Source organism: Tursiops truncatus, chromosome 3 (assembly GCF_011762595.2).
Source record: "Tursiops truncatus isolate mTurTru1 chromosome 3, mTurTru1.mat.Y, whole genome shotgun sequence".
Classification (NCBI taxonomy): Eukaryota; Metazoa; Chordata; class Mammalia; order Artiodactyla; family Delphinidae; genus Tursiops; species Tursiops truncatus.
The window spans coordinates 112,267,653-112,283,886 of NC_047036.1; the positions used below are offsets into that span (position 1 = coordinate 112,267,653).

The window sequence follows — 16,234 nt, forward strand, 5'->3', positions numbered from 1 at the left end:
CAGACACAAGGAGGTGGAAGAGGACTAATGACCGTGCATTTATTGAGCACCTACTGTGTGCAAGATCCTGTGTTGGCGCCTCTCCAATACACTCATATCATCTTATTTAATCCTCATGACAACCTTTGGAAAGGCTCAGAAATGGCAAGTGACGTACCCAAGGTCACACATGTAGTAGGTGGCCAGGCTGAGGAGCCAGATCCACCCCCTTTTCACTGTCCTGTGCTTCTCTAGAAAACAAGGCACAGGTGGGCCTGGCTGTCAGGCACGGGCTGCAGAGGAAGCAGTGTGACCCTTCAGGTACCACCGTGCAGCTGGGTCTGAGTGCGTGTGTACAAGCTGACATTGGACACCAATGTGGCGGGGGGGGTGTGCTTTGAGGGGGCCTTTCCCCCTCTTCCCTTTTCATGCTGGTTGTAGAAATTCGAAAGGAACCAACAAGTCAACTTCTTAAATGAGGTGAGGGGATGCCGTGTACTGTCTGTGGGGGCAGATGGCTGTGGGCTGGCAGGGCTGCCAAAGCACTGTCTGCTTTAAAGTCGACATCTGGAGCCGCTGGTGACTTGAGTGTGGGTGCTTCAGAGGCGCGTGTGGACGGGGCTTGGCCATGTGGTGCTACCTCTGCAGAAGTCCTAGTTACCGCGTTGTAGAGTTGCTCCCCAAACATTCGCCGGGCAGGACTCGTCGGGCCCAGGATCCTCAGATGTTTTATTATTTTTTTAAATCGGGATTCATTCCCAAGGATCACAGCAGCTTTAACACACAAGTCTGGACTTAGATCTTCTCCCCCAACCCAGTAGTGTCTGCTTACACCTTTGCCACTGAGAAAGTCTCAGTTCAGCTCTCCTCCCTGGCACTGCGCCAGCCCCATGAAGTCGCTTCCTCTGCATCAGGAGGTCCCTGTCACTGAGAGGTAAGGCTCCAGCAGATGCTGGTGGCAGAGCAGAAGGAAGCTACCCCTCAGGGAATACAGGGCCCTGGGTGCCGTGTTCCCTTTGGTTTTCCCGGGCCCGCAGGGACAGGGTGCTCAGCGTAGGCAGGCGGGTAGCCTGGGGGTGCTCAGCTGCTGCACGCAGTACCCTGAGCTGGCTTTAGGTTCGCAAAGGCTTCCTAGGCACAGCAGCTTGGAAGCTGGGGCCTCTGGACGGAGTTCTGCGATGGGACGGGAAACACCAGGACAGGGCGGGAAGCAGAGTGGTGCAGAAAATAGGCTCTGGTGTCAGACCTGGATTCAAGTCCTGGCTCTGTCACTTGCTGTGTGACCTTGGGCAAGTTCCTTAGCTTCTCAAAGCCGCAGCTGCCAGCCCTGGCCCCCACCTTGAGAATGAGGGTAATGGTAGCGTTCCCCTCTGTGCTGCCGCTGCTGCTGCAGCGCCTTTGGCACAGGGCCTGACCCGTGCTGAGCCATCGGTAAATGTTCCCTGTTGTCGGTGTCACCATTGTAGATGTTGCAGGACCCTGGAGTCCGAGGCTCTGACTCCCGTTGGCTCTGGTCTGAGGGGTAAGAGGAAAGCCCAGACCACAGAGCCCAATAATTCAGAGCACCAGTGTAGAAAGTGAGTTGCCAGTACTGGCGAGGCGGCAGCCCCCAGCTCCGGGAGGAGGGCGTCTGAAAGGCCGAGTGGGGTCAGCAGGTGGTTGAAGGGGGAGGGTCCCTCCCCATAGTTTCTCCAAGGAGCCTGGCAGGTGAGGCCTCTGCTCCCCTCTCAGATGGGGCTGGTCTACCCCGCCTGACTCCCTGAGTCCTCCTGGGACGCCAGGCGACGAGGGCCTTTTCTAGGTGAAGGCTGCAGAGGAGCCTGGGTTGCCGGGGAGAAAAGCAGGCAGTCTAGGACCCCAGAGAGAATTAGGAGAAAGCCACCAAGCCTGACGATTGGAGAAGGGTAGATCCTTACCCACTAGGCTGCACTGTGCCTGTGACTGTGGTCGTGTCAGGGCCCGCGGGCTCAGCCAGCTGCAGAAGTAGGCATCGAACCGGGGTTCGTGGGCTCCAGAGCTCCGTTCTCAACCTGCTGGCTGCGTACATCGTGTGGGAGCTGCTGTGTATAGCTGGTGCAGGGGTGCTCAGAGCCCACTCCCCAGGCCCTCTGTGACTCTGCATCCACCCCTAGTTCACCCCCTGCCAGGACTTCACAGGCTCGAAAACTTATCAAAAACCAAGTGGCTGGAGACCACATTTGCAGCTTTATCAGGTGATGTCATGAAAGATTTGAGTGGGGCATGGCAGCCAGGTGGGGGAAGGCTTGGGTTAAGCAGTGGAGGGCCCAGGTCCTACCTCCCACAAGGGCCAAGGGCATGCCTGACCCTGGAGACAGCCCAGGCACAGGAGAGGGTCCTTGTGCCCCCTGGGCCGGCAGAGGCCCTCAAATTCATGTCCATCAGGTGACACTGGGAGAAAGAGCACTTTGTAGGGAAAGATGTGTGTCATCTACTGGATTTCCTTCCCTCGGTGACACATGGATTCTGCTAACCTTTTTCTGATGGCGAGTCCATCTTTCCCTGTTCTTTGTGGCGTGAGGACCACTTATGCCCCAGGGGTCCCTGAAGACACTGCTGTAGATGGAGTAACACCCCCCAACGAGGTCCAATCCTCATCCCCTTTACGTGGCACAGGAGACTTTGCAGATGTGATTAAGTTAAAGATTTCGAGATTATCTTGGATTATACGGTTGGGTCAATGTAATAATCATAAGGGCCCTATAAGTGAGAGAGGAAGGCAGGAGTGTCAGAGTCAGAAAAGGACATGTGATGACAGAAGCAGAGGTCGCAGAGAGTCAGAGAGAAGTCAGAAGGTGCTACACAGCCGGCTTTGCAGGTGAAAGAAGGGGCGCGAGCCAGAGACTGTAGGCGGCCTCTAGATGCTGGAAAAGGCAAAGAAACAGATTCTCCCTTCAAGCCCAGAAGGAACACAGCCTGGTGACACCTTGATTTTTAGTGCAGTAGACCTATTGTGGACTTCTGACCTATAGAACTGTAGGATAACTTGTGTTGTTTTAAGCCACTAAGTTCTAGATAATTCATGACAGCAGCAGTGAGAAACTAATACACACACTAAGACCTGAGCTTGGGCTGAATGAGAGGATGAGCAGAGGGCCTGTCCTAGATCTGCTCCAGAGTTTCTACCTGAAGTGGCCCCCAGCCACTGTTCTGCACCAGTTCTTCTGCATGGGTTTCCTGTTCTTCCCTTGCTACTACCCGACACTCCGCTGGTGTGTCTCTGTGAGCGTCCTCTGTCTTCTCACTGTTCATTTCCTTCAGAGTTGCATCCAACAGCAGATTAGGAGCAAACAGAAAGAATATCAGGCCACTGAGGGAAGATCAGTCTCACTGATGTGGAATGGAGCCCCTTTTTCCACATGAGTCACAACTGTGAGCTTTGCGACAACAGTTTCTCCATCCGGCTGTATTTCTTCCACAATCTCTGGCTTTATAGCAGTGTTCCAGAGGGCAGAGCTCCCAGAAGGCTGAGCGCCAGCCAAAAGATGGGTTCCGGGTGCTTTCAGCGAACACAGGAGCACTCACTCCACTTTCTTGCATGTATAGAAAGCCAGCACAGCAGTAGAATCTGTGAGCTTTTGCAGAAATACCTTTGGCTTTGGCGTACTCAGAGAGCAAGCGCTAAACCAACATCTTCACCACGGCTTAAAGAAGACAGCGTGCGGTTGGCAACTGGCTTTGTTAGAGGAACCATCAGGCTATGTTGATGGACAGGGGGTGGGATGCGGGGGTGCATCAACTTTGGCGTTTTGCTTTTTCCTAAGGCCTCCGGAATCTTCCATGAATAGGCCAGCCTTTGCTCCTGGTGGGCCCCTTCCTAGAACCTGATTGACCTACACATTTCTGGACCTTTTAGCAACTTGGAAAAACAATTCAGCTCTTTATCCAAAGAGGAATTTAGCACAGACAATTACCATGGGATTTGGGCGTTTCAAGGCTGTTATAAAGGAGGGTGAGGCAAAGACAGAAAGGCAGACAGACCAAGACAGTGACGCTTACCTCCCCAGCACTGATGCAAAGCTGGTAACTGGGTCTTGCGTGGTCCCTCTGCACTGGGGCCTCAGTTTCCCCACCTGCTATCCAGGTGTTCCCCGTGGATCCAGCCACTTACTTCTGCCTTGTACCACTGGTTGATTCTAAACCTGAGCATCGCCACAGGCCTATGTTTTACATGACTTTACACTGAGGAGGTTTTGCTCCATTCAGAAACAAGGAGAAACTATTTCGTGAATGATTCCAAGAAATTCTCCTAGAAGGTTAGAATTCCGCAAAGGTGGTTAGCAGACAGTCCTCAGAATTTGCAAAGAGATATCAATTTTCCAGGTATTTCCGGACTAGGATGTGGTGGAGAGATGCCAGCTCTTTGAGGGGGATGCCAGGCAGCCTTGACTCCTGTCTGCAATCCCTCCCCACCCCTCCCTCCCTGAACGCACAGCCAGAGGACTTCTGTCGGCCTGGCCTCCACGGCTGGGAGGCTGCAGGGCCTGGCCTCTCGGAGCCATGTTTAGTTAACTGCCCGTGGAGTAGGGGTTTGATTTTCTGCAGCAGATAGTAAACTGGCCCCCCACACTAGACTGACTCCCTTTAGCACTGAAAACATTATACCACCACTACCCTCCACATCGCCGGCTCAAACTAAGACACAGAATTAAACCATGGGGCCGAAATGAAAATGATTTCTTTGTAATTCCAGCTAAGTTTCTTGATTTCTCACTGATTGAAGGGTCTGCTTGGCTCTCAAGCCTAGGATGTTTTGTAGTAAAGAGTTCATGGTCGTGGGCTTAGGAGTCTGAAAGACCTGAGACTTAAACGCAGTTCTGTCTCTTTCTCAAATGGGACTTTGGGTACGTCGATTAACCTTCTCACTTCCCTCGTTCTCCAGAAGGGGAGACTGGTGTCTTCCTCTCAGTGTTTTTAGGCTCTAAGCTACCATTTATGGAGTGCTTGCACCATGGCATTTAATATTCACAGCAACCTCATGGTGGGTGGGTGTGTGTTTGGGGCAGGGGGTATCACTGTTCCTATTTTAGCGATCAGTTATAGACTCAGAGAAGCTAAGTGACCCACCCAAGGTTACAGCTAATAAGTGGCACAGCCGGGACTCGAACCCAGGAATTGACTCAAATGTCTGCTTTCTTAACCACTGAGCTAATGCCCACCACATGCCCAGGAGGCCTTGCACACATGCAAATGCTCATGCAAATGAGTGAACAGAGAGAGAGCTGTGCACATGTCTGCAAACCTGACCCAAGATGTGTCCTGTCTCAGGCGTGAAACCTTCGTTCCCGTGACCTTGGCGTGATGGCAGGCAGGCAGACGGTATCCTTGGGGATTGTTCCAGGGCGAGGCTGGGCAGGAGAAGGCCTTCTGGGATGCACACGCTCTCTCGTCCTGTTCCTCCTGGGTGGGCATCTCTGGAGTCTGAGGCTGGATCCTGGATCCTGGAGGCAGGCACAGGGGTGCTTAGATTTAAGGGGTAAGTTCAAAGCAGAAAGGAAGCCCTCTTAAAAATGAAGGGCAGCATGAGTGTCGGGGCCAAAGGAGGATGGTTGAGAATTCCTAGTAAAACTTTACAGCTTCCGCATTTCCCCTCCTCTAAATCTTCCCATGAAAACCGTGCGTCTGGGGGCCTGTCTTGACTGAGTGAGGGCAGGAGCCACCCATTAGCCCAGCCAGGGAGGGCTTTCCAGCATCACCAGTGCCCGCCCATGGTCTGGTGGACAGCGGCCTGCTAATTGGGGGCCATGCTCCAGTCCCAGGGGTGAGGAGAAGCGGCCACAGAGGCCTGCAGTAGCTGGGTGGCACCCATGCTACCCTCCAGCCCTGCTGGACCGCATTTGCGCAGAGGAAGCTCAGCTGTTGTCCCTTTCATGCGTATTGACTTAGTGGAGTGCGACATGTTAAAAGTTCACTTTCTCCTTTATAGGAATCTATAAAAAGGCTCTTAAACCAGAGTCCTAGGTCTTCAGCAAGACACATGTAGGCTCGGGCCCTGGGGAGGGCATGGTCCATCCCTCGGCCTCCAGCACGGGGTTGTGATCCCACTTAGGACGTTGCTTCAGCTCAAAGCCTGGAAGCTCTGGTTTAGCTGGCATGACTGCAGTGGACACATGCCAGCAGGCAGAGGGTCCCAATGCAGGGGCTGCCTGAGGCCCGCAGGCTGCTTGAACCCAGTGCCTGGCGTTCATTTGTTCAATGAACCATAGACAAGTGAATGAAGGTGCTGGGGCTCACTCCAGGGGCCTGGCCGCCGTCACCCCCGTCCTGTCTCCGTGCCTTGGTGTGCGCCACAGCTAGGGCTTGGGGCAGGAACACCTCCTGCTCAGAGGTGCGTACACTGGGGTGTCCACCTGACACCTGGTGTCCCTTTTAACCCTGCTGACCTGACCCTGCAGAAGGCCACGCTCCCTGAAGGGGGTTGGCAGCACAGCTAGGGCCTTCATCCGTGGGCTGCCCCCATGGTACCTGGCCCCGGGTGGGCCCAGTGAGCAGGTCCCTCTAGGAACTAGGGTGGCTGATGGGGCCAGGGCAGCCCCACTGGCCGGGAGGGGCCTTCACAAACAAGTCTGAGCTTTCCTGAGAGGAAGAAAAGTTCAAAGCTAAGTGAAAGGCAGGAAGAGAACTGGCACCTTTTGGAAAGAGCAAGCATCCCTCGGGGTGCAACTGTAGTCAAAGCACAGGAGAAGGTGTGACTGAGATCTGCACCTGAGGGGAGGCTGGCTTTGAAGTTGGAGCTAGTTTTGCCGCTACACCTTGCTGGAGTTCCTGAGTCCATTTTGTCTTGAGTAAAATGGAGATATGTCCCCAGCTGTAGAGGATTTAGAAGGTGGGGTTAAATGTGATAATGAGTGTGAGGTACGCAGCACAGTGCCTGCAACCTAGAAACCGTCAGTGCATGGATATTACTGTTTCCACCCTGACGATCAGTCCCTGTCCTTGTCATTATTGGTAACATAGAGGCATTTGCTGGTGGAAATGCCCTGGCCGTGGTTTTTGCTCCACACACTAAATTAAATGGTATGAAAACCTTGGGGAGTTGCTCAGAAGGGCTCCAGGGACTGATGTTCTAGAACAGAGCTGCCCAATGCTGTGGCTGCTGAGTACTTACAGTGTGACCGTGAAAATGAGGAACTGAATGCCTAATTTTATTTAGTCTTAATTAATTTAAATTTAAATAGCCACATGTAGCTAATGGCTACTGTATTGGACAGCACAGTTCTAGAAGGTTCCCTCCAAACTGGGCATTGCCCAGCTCCTCTCTGAGCTGTGATAGCACAGGGTGGGGAAGGGCTCGCTGATGACTCCAGCCTCTCAGCCACGTACAATCAATGTTGGGTTAGAATGGACCATGGTATTGATAACCACCCAGCCGGGTTCCCTTGAACTTGGCTCCCGTGGAGATGAGCTACTGTCAAACACTGACCATAGCCAGAATTTGGATTCTAGCCATGACAGGTACATAGCTTCTAACCTTTATGGGAATCAGAGCAATAGCAAGAAGTAGATCACTTTGATTATGCATTTGTCCCTGACACTGTGCTGCCAACTCTATTTTAACAGATGAGACCACGCCCACAAGAGGTGGGATGACTTGTCAGCGCTTCATCCCCTAGCAGTTCCTCAGACCACAAAGACAAAGGACCAGCCAGGTTTTGTACTAACGGGACACCAAAGTACAGAGGCTCAAGGTCATGGGCTGCAGAGCAGTGCTTTCCCGGCCAGGACGAGGTGTAGCTTCCCATCACACAGCTGTAGGGATGGAGGGTCGGAGGGGTCAGGGGACCACAGGGCGGTGGTCAGCTGCTGAAGCCAGGGCGGTGCTCAGGGCCGCTGTCTCTGATCCCACTTCTCTTACCACCCAAGTCCTCCCTGCCCTGCTTCGACTGCCTGCGGCCACTCTCGGAGCCCACACACCCCAGGAATGGACAGGCCCCATCATGGGGGCACCTCCGCGTGAACTGGAGGGTGGGCAGGGCCCGGAGTGGGGTGGTCCTGCCACGGCAGGGCGGGGTGTATCGGTGGGGGGCTGACAGCTGACAGCCTTAATGGGCACATTTTCCCCTCGCAGCCGTGAGCGCTGCCAGCCACTTCCTCACACACCGTGCGCTGGATGAGCTCATGTCTGGGCTGCGGGCGGTGCCGGGCGGCCGAGCTCGGCTGCAGGGAGGCCCGGCAGCCACGAAGCCCGAGCGGCTGGGGCGGAGGAGTCGTGAAGCGGAACGTTGTAATGAGCGACGCCGGCTGGATTTATGGGGCTGCGCACGTGCGCCTGGCCTTCCTGCGAGGGCCTCGCCTGGGAACAAAAACAAGTCCTGGCCCAGGAACGGCACGACTTGGTCTTAACTAGGGCCCACTAATTACTGGAAGGCCCCGGCCGGGTCCCCAGCCTGCGGAGGAGCAGAGCTCGGTGCTGCTTCCTGTGTCAGTTCAGGCTTCGCCAGAGCCCTGGATCTCTACCTGGGAGGCCCAGGAGGGCGTCCAAGGCCGGCGTCTCCCTGGCTCTGTGGCATCGTGTAAGGCACTGATCCCCTCCTCACTTTTCCTCACCTGTGAAATGGGATAATTTACCTTTTGCGGCCACTGGGAGGCAGTGTACTAGAATGAGCAAGGGTTGACTTCAGAGTGACTCATTCCAGGTTTTGAATCCCGTTCTGCCAGGTTCATGCTCTATCGCCTGGCCAGGTCGCTTCACCTCTCTGATCCAAGCTCTCTCACCTAGAGAGGGGATAATCATGTTCATTTTCAGGGTCATTAGGAAGGGTTGATAGAGAACGCATGCAGGCTTCTTGGTGTTCCTAGCATTCACACCGCTGCCACTTCTCGACGCGTGGTCGCGTCTCTGGCTGTGTTGTTACTGTGGTTTTCCACCCGAGTGTGGAGGTGGCAGACAGGGTCTCGAAGGTTCTGCATCACTGTGATTCTGCCCTGTGCTGTGGTGGTCTGGGCAGCACAGGGTCGGACACACATCCCGTCCGGGGCATGGTGGAGACTCACCAGGGCCAACGTGTGCTATGTGCTTGTGATCACAGCCTCTCTCTCCCTGTGGCAGAGCCAGAATCTAGGCCTTGGACTGAGCTGGCAGCAGGACCTGGTCCTCCTGTTACGGGGCTGGGGCTGTGAGAAGCTTCCTGACTCAGACTCATATGTCAGGTCACCAGGAAATGCTGCCAGTGGCCCATCAAGGACACCTGCCCTGGGGTTAATACGCTGGCCTGTAAAATGTGTGCCCCCAGCCTCACTGGTACACAGGCAAGGGCTCTCGGCTGCCATAATTCAGAGGTTCCTCCTGCACACATTTCCCACTATTTTCCCTGTTTATTGATACTGTGGATTTAGCATCTAGCCGGAAAGGTTCCATGTCCACACCCTTTTCAAATCAAGAGCCAGGGGAAGCAGAAGCACCAGATGCCATGAGATCCAGGCTGTGGTTAGCAGCGCGGCAAGCTGGTGCCAAGCTGAGGCCTAGTGCCAACATCAGCCTTCGCTCTGAAGCCTCTCTGTACCCACACGAAGCCAGAGAGCCAGCGGGGTGTTACCCCTGGCTGACTTCTACAGAACCAGAGTGTCAGGAATGGCCCCGTTCGCCCCGTTCTTCCCACTGCCTCCTCTGAGTCAGGCGCTCTGCCTGATGACTGGCCTTCGAGGTCCCAGCGGGCTCGGCTTGACCAGTGATTCATGCAGCCCTGAGAGAGAGCCCCTCTTCTGCCCCAGACCCTCTGGGTGAGGCACCAAGGGTGCTGCAGGGTGCAGGGGCTCTGGTCCCTGGCCTCGTGGAGGGTGGGGTCTTCTCTACTTTCTCACTGTTGTACATCCAGAGCTTAGCACAGTGCTTGGCCCAGAGGCTCAGGGGATGTGTGAGAATGAACGGCGCTTGCTATCTGATGGGGAGACAGCCACGTCAGCACATGAGAGCTGTCCAGTAGGTACAGTGCTGTGACTGGTGGGTGTGCAGGCTACCCTGAGGGAAGATACCTGGCTGGACAGCGGGGTCAGGGAGGAAGGGAGGTCTAAGAACAGAGACCTGAAGGATTGAGCAGGATTACAAAAAGGCGGCAGTAGCGTGTTCCAGGCTGAGGAACTGACACATGCAAAATCTTGAAAGCAAGATAGGAGTGGCCTGAAACAGAGTCGGCACAGATGGGAAGGGGAGGCTGGAGAGGAAGACCAGCCTTCCTCGATTCCCAGGCCTTTGTAGACTTTGAAGGCGGCTTCTAAACTTCCATGGGTCCCGTTTCCTTATCCCTTTTATAAATGGAGACACTGACCATCACCCCGGGCACCGTGAGGATTGAACCAGCAGTGTGCATGCAGGTCTTGCATGCTAGAAAGGGCTGAGTGGGGTGTGGTGATGGTTTCAGGGTGCTGTCCTCTGAGAAGCCCTAGGGGTGGCTGGGGACACATAAGGCAGTGGAGGGTTCAGGTGAGGGCCCCCTGGGAAGCGAGGTCTCCTGGGTGTCATCTCAATGAATGCTGTCAGCATCCTCCCAGGTGTTTGGATTTGCCCATAATTAAATCCTGCAGGGGCCGTCAGTGGCTGTTGACAAGCATATCATAAGTACTTGGCTAAGTCAAAGTTCCCCGAAGTTGGCGCCCCCCTTGCCCAAGGTGACATTTCCCTCCAGAGGATGTGTAGCAGCGCCAAGTAAGTGCGTTCTCTCCTGGGGCTCGGAGGCCACCTCAAGGTGGGAATCCGTAGCCAGGACCTGCGGGGACCCTAATAAGGAGCTGCCAGGGTTCAATTACGCGCCCAGCCCGGCTCTGCACTGTTTGACTGACAGCTCATTACCCTGCTGCCATTTTGGGGCAGTGGAATTTAATCTCCCAGATGGGAAGCAAATCAATTTGCCCATCGGCCGCAGCTGAGCCTACTTGAACTCAACTCTAATTTATTCTCCTAAGCTTAGGAAGCTTTGTCGTTTCAAGGTACAGAAATATCAGGTTTCCCAGCCAGACTGGGCATGGGGTACACAGGTGGATGTGTCGAGAAGGTCGACCTGGGGACCCACCTGGACCAGCTATGGTGGTGGCCTGCCCAAGAGCTCAGGCCTGGAAGGGACTCCTGCCAGCAAGGCACACATGACCTGCTTACACGCGTTCTAGGGCCGTGTTCCTCTGTGTTGAGGTTGTATGTAGCTCTGGTTCCTGGGCTTTGGACACAAGAAGCTTTGCGGGGTCTCATTCTGGGACTGTGAGCTTTCTACCCTCCCTGCAGTGTCGTCATACACCCACAGCCCAGACAGTGACCTTTAACTTGTAACACCGGGACAGATTTCAGGACCATCTGTGGCCTCTTCCCCGGTGATCACGTTACCTGCGGCGTGTGCTCCAGGGCACATGACGGCGCCCCCTCTGCTGCGGGCGCTGGACCCCAGCGGGCTCTGGAGGGCCGTGTGGGTGCCCCCACTAAGCACGCTCAAGGGAGTGTTAGCGGAAGCTGCACATTCACGGGCGAAACAGGCCAGGGAGGGCGTCTCTGAGCAGAAACTTTAGCTGTTTTACAGAAAACTGAGTCCTGGCTGATTCTGTTCAAGCTGGATGTCTCTCTGCATGTCCCTCGACTCTGCCTCTGCTGGCCCGGAGGGTCTGGAGTCTCCCTCCTTAGGTGAATGAGAGCGTGTGTGTGTGCATGAGCGTGGGTGTGTGTGTGCACATGTAAGCGTGAGTACGGGTGAGTGTGCGCGTGGATGTGGGCCGGTTTGGTGGGAGAATGGGAGGGAGGGGCAAGTGCCGTCTGTGGAGAGAGTACTTCTGAGGCTCTTTCTCCGAGTTTGACAAAGGAGCCCCTGGCTGGGTTGGTTTTTAGGGGTCAGGGAAAGGCCAGTGTATTTACACACCTTTGCTGAGGAGTATGGAGGGGCGGTGATGGGGGCCGGGATTAATGAGCAGTTTTATTGCCTTGCCTGTCAGGAGGGTCATGCGATATTATTTTGATATCGGGGCCCCCAGAAGCAAACACAACGGGCCAGGTTATAAATGGAAGAAAAGCCAAAGAAAAGGTGGCCTCACCCCTTGCCATTGAGCGTTTCCCTTTCTTCTCGGCCAGGGTTGGGCCCCAGACACTCCTCCCGCCCCCAGTGCCTTCGGGTGGATCGCTTCAAGGCGGCACCAAGGCCAGCTCCCAAGATAACACTGGCCAGTGGCGCCTGGCCGTGAAAATTAAACATCGCATTTGCTAATGAATAAATGGGCCACGCCATCCCCCAGCCACCATGGCCCCTGATGAGAGCTGGGCCAATCAGGGTGATTGACGATGCAGCCTGAGTGACACATAAGGAAACAAGGGGATTACCTGCCCTCTGAATTGACTGGCCCAGGCTTCCACCTTCCCCAGAAAGGCAAGACTTAAGAACAGGCCAGCCCAGCTGTGGGACCTCAGGATTTCCAGGGGTTTGTGAGGGAAATTACTGCCCATCTCTTGTTTCCTCCCCTTCCCCTCCTCCCTCTCCTCCCCTCCCCTTCCCCTCTCCTCCCCTCCCCTTCCCCTCTCCTCCCCTCCCCTTCCCCTCTCCTCCCCTCCCCTTCCCCTCTCCTCCCCTCCCCTTCCCCCTCCCCTTCCCCTTCCTCCTCCCCTTCCCCTTCCTCCTCCCCTTCCCCTTCCCCCTCCCCTTCCCCTTCCCCCTCCCCTTCCCCTTCCCCTTTTCTCTTCTCTTTTCTTGCTTCTTGCCTCCTTTTCTCTGTCAGGGCTAACTGTAGCTGTGACCAAACACAGCCACCTGACCCTGAATGGGAAGGAGGAATTCTGCCAGATAAACACATCCACAGATGGACAGCTCCACATGCCAGGGGCAGGGCTGGGGGTAGAGCCAGGGCTGACATGGCTGCCTGGCTGCAAGTGGGGTGCAGCCCTGGGCTTCCCAGCACGGGGTCACAGCGAGCTTCCCCGGCTGGGGCTGAGATGCCTGTGCACCGTCCTGCTACTTGTCACCTATCACCTTGCTCTCTTGGCCTAGAAGATTCCAACCTTTCCCACAAAGTCTGGCTCTAGGTTATCTGCTCCAAGAAAGCCTCCCTGAGCACTCTCAGAGTGCCCATGGGTGCAGCTCCCCACACTGAGCCCCTCCCTGTCAATATAGCAGCTGAGTCTGTGGTTCACCCACTCTGCTGGACAGAAGCAGTGTCTCACCTGCTTTTGCAAGAGGCCCTAATCTGAGGCTTCATTCATAGTAAGCACCCAATAAGTCTTTTCTCGGCCACTGGATTGCTTTAAGTACACGTCTCTATCTGCCTATCGTCCAACAGGTGCTGTGTATGCCCCCAGGGCCAGCTGCACAGGACGAATCAGTGAATAGGCAAGAAGCCCTGCCTCACTGGAGCAGAATTTGTGGGTACATAACAAAGGAGAGGTCAGTCCCACGGGAGCTCTACTTGTAGAGTCAGACAGCTGGGTTCAAACCCCATTCCACCACTGATAGCTGTGTGACCTTTCTAATCTGTAACATAGGGATAGTATGGTTAACCTCATAGGGTTGTCATGAGAAGTAGATGAAATGATGGATGTAGAGGACCTGTGTACATGTACGCATGTGCCTATGTGCACACAGACGCCGCGCACGCACACACACACACACACACACACAGTAGTTATTATTGTCAGTGTGGTCCCAGTTGGAGCCATGGCGCTGTTAGATCTCAGACGTCATTTAAGGGAGCTCATGAGGCACGCTGACGAAATCGTCTGGACTTTTCAGGGCAGAGCCCAGCTGCTGAGGGCAAAGTTTGATCCTCAGAAATAAGCGGGAGGGCGTGTTTCTGCTGCTGCCACCATCCCAGGCTGCATCCCAGGCTGCGCGGCCCCGGAGGAGTGGCTCCGCTCCACAGCCCTCACTGCAAGCCTGCCTCTGACACAGCTCAAGGCAAAGGGGAGGGCGGGACAGCCGTTACCTCTCCAGAACCTGCAGTTTTCCCCCTTCACAGAATAATTTCACTTCTGGTAAATTTTACTAACTGCAAACTTGTCTTCATTTGAGGTATGTGTATATTTCAACTGGTTCCTTGTAGTTATACCTTTTTTTTAAAAAAAAAAAGTAATGAACTGTTTTCTTTCTTCCCTGAAAACATGAGGCTGACATCAGAGAACAATTTTTGATCCCAGTTTTAAAAACAGACTGGGTGGTTTAGAGATGGTGGGGCTCCCAGGCTGGGGGTTGGCTCTCTTTCCCTCAGTTTCATTGGAAACAATTTCTTCAGTGAGCCCACAGCTCAGGGGCACAGCGCACTCTGGATTATTGAAAGTTTAGAAACATTTAGCTGATTATGGTAAATAATTCACGCAAATCCTGACAAATGCAATCTATTCTTTCGTGCAAGCTCAAGGAAGAGCAGAAACCTGCTGCCCTTTCCTCTCTTGACTTCCCAATCCTTTTAGCGACATCTAGTGGACGATCTCCGCTAAACACAGGATTGGTTTCTAAGGTGTTCCTTCTCCAGAGCGAAGGAAATGAACGCCATTTACCTAGAAGCCATTTACAAGTTACTCAATCTCTGGCAGCCTCGGTGTTCTCAGCTGTAAAATGGCTCTAACAAAAGGACCCTGCCCTACAGAGTTATCACAAGGAAGAATGAATGGTGCCCACAAGAGACTCAACACAGTGCCAGGCGCACAATAAATCATCAGTATCACAAACTCACAGTAACCATGACCTACTTCTCATCACCCTACACGCTGCAGATTCTACCTGCAGAAACAACACTCTTGGGTGAATAGCTACTCGGTATGGTTTGTCCAGGCAGACAGTTGGCTAATATTATTTATGGAGTGAATTCATTTTTAAGATGCATCTTCTTTTTCTTCTGTTTTTGTTTTTCATATTGGAGTATAGTTGGCTTACAATGTTGTGTTAGTTTCAGGTGTACAGCAAAGTGATTCAGTTATACATATACACGTATCTATTCTTTTTCAGATTCTTTTCCCATTTATTAGAGAATACTGAGTATAGTTCCCTGTGCTATACAGTAGGTCCTTTTTGATTATCTATCTTATATATAGTAGCGTGTATATGTTAATCCCAAGATGCATCTTCTTGAAAAGGCAATGATAAACTTTCTCTCTTTTTGCCAAAATCTAATCAATAAGTAGGAATATGTCATCTATACCCAGTAAAGATCTTGGGGAAAAAATGTAAAAGTTTTAATAACACCTTACGTTTAGGAAAAATTTGAAAAATCTTTCAGGTTTGAGTGAGAAGTAGCTGCTTTTAAACTGAAAAGATTGGTTGTGTGATGGCTTAGGAATTCTATTTTGATTTCATTAAGCACAGTTTGGAAAGGAAAAACGATCCTTTACATTCCTCCGTGATGTGCAGTGTGCTGCGTATTTCCTCCTGGGTAAAGTCTGCTTTAGAATCAGGTACATTTCTTTTGAAAGCGACAAGAGCAGTCTTCTGTGCATTTTAGGCAAATTTAGATTAAGGTGAAAGTACCTTCTAAAGCAAATAATGTCTGCGTTTTGCTAACAAGTTTAAGTTTTATTTACTTTTGGCTGCGTTGGGTCTTCGTTGCCACGCGGGGTTTCTCTAGTTGCAGCAAGCGGGCTACTCTTCGTTGAGGTGTGCGCACTTCTCATTATGGTGGCTTCTCTTGTTGCGGAGCACGGGCTCTAGGGAGCGTGGGCTTCAGTAGCTGTGGCATGCGGGCTCAGTAGTTGTGGCACACGGGCTCAGTAGTTGTGGCACACGGGCTTAGTTGCTCCGCGGCATGTGGGATCTTCCCGGACCAGGGATGGAACCCGTGTCCCCTGCACTGGCAGGTGGCTTCTTAACCACTGCGCGACCAGGGAAGTCCTTGCTAAGAAGTTTAGGTAACCAGAGTTAAGCTACTCTGGTGCAGCTGGGATCATCCCTAAACACCCACAGCTGCGAGAAGGCATGTAAAGGTGACGGCATGTCTTGGGGGCCGTGGTGGTGGCACCTTGCGTTTGGAAAGCTCCTGGCGACAGGGGCCTCATCCTGTAGGGACAACAGACCCAACAAAGCCCCAGCAGAGGGCTCAAGCCTTCTGTAGCCCCATCTGGCAAGTGGCCCAGGGGCTCTGGGTCCAGCCATGAGCCAGAGAGATCGTTGGGAGGGGGCAGATAGCAGGAGAGAGCTGGGCTAGAGATCTGGGCTGGAGTACCAGCCGCCCACTTGCCACCCACATGGCTTTTGGTACATCTGCTTCCTCATCCATGAAATGGGGATCAGGGCCTGAAGATGCTCTCCCCACCCCAGGGGGTGCAATGGCCACTGTGGTGCTTCCTGGA

General features: G+C 53.6%; 1 long non-coding RNA gene across 3 annotated transcripts in view; it reads left to right on the plus strand.

The window, feature by feature from the left end:
* The window catches only part of LOC117311607 (uncharacterized), a 149,901-nt gene that overhangs the window by 123,712 nt on the left and 9,955 nt on the right, over positions 1-16,234 (plus strand). The window lies entirely within an intron of this gene.